Here is a 329-nt window from a genome sequence, read left to right on the forward strand (position 1 = left end):
TTAAATTCTAATTTTAATCTCATCTCATCTTTAATTTTCGAAAATCACTAACCATTTTTTCAAAATTATTTTCGAAAATTTATTTCTCTTCTCTTATTCTATTTAATTATTTAACTACTAACACTTCTCTTCACCTCTCTTCATCCGAATTCTTCTTCATCCTTCTTCATTCTTCTACCTCTTTCTTCTTCTACTAACCTGAGGGAATCTCTATACTGTGACATAGAGGATTCCTTTTTCTTTTCTTATTTTCTTCTCTTTCTTATGAGCAGGAACAAGGAAAAGGGCACTCTTGTTGAAGTTGATCCAGAACCTGAAAGGACTCTGAA

The sequence above is a fragment of the Arachis duranensis genome, chromosome 4, assembly GCF_000817695.3.
Source record: "Arachis duranensis cultivar V14167 chromosome 4, aradu.V14167.gnm2.J7QH, whole genome shotgun sequence".
NCBI classification, from domain to species: domain Eukaryota; kingdom Viridiplantae; phylum Streptophyta; class Magnoliopsida; order Fabales; family Fabaceae; genus Arachis; species Arachis duranensis.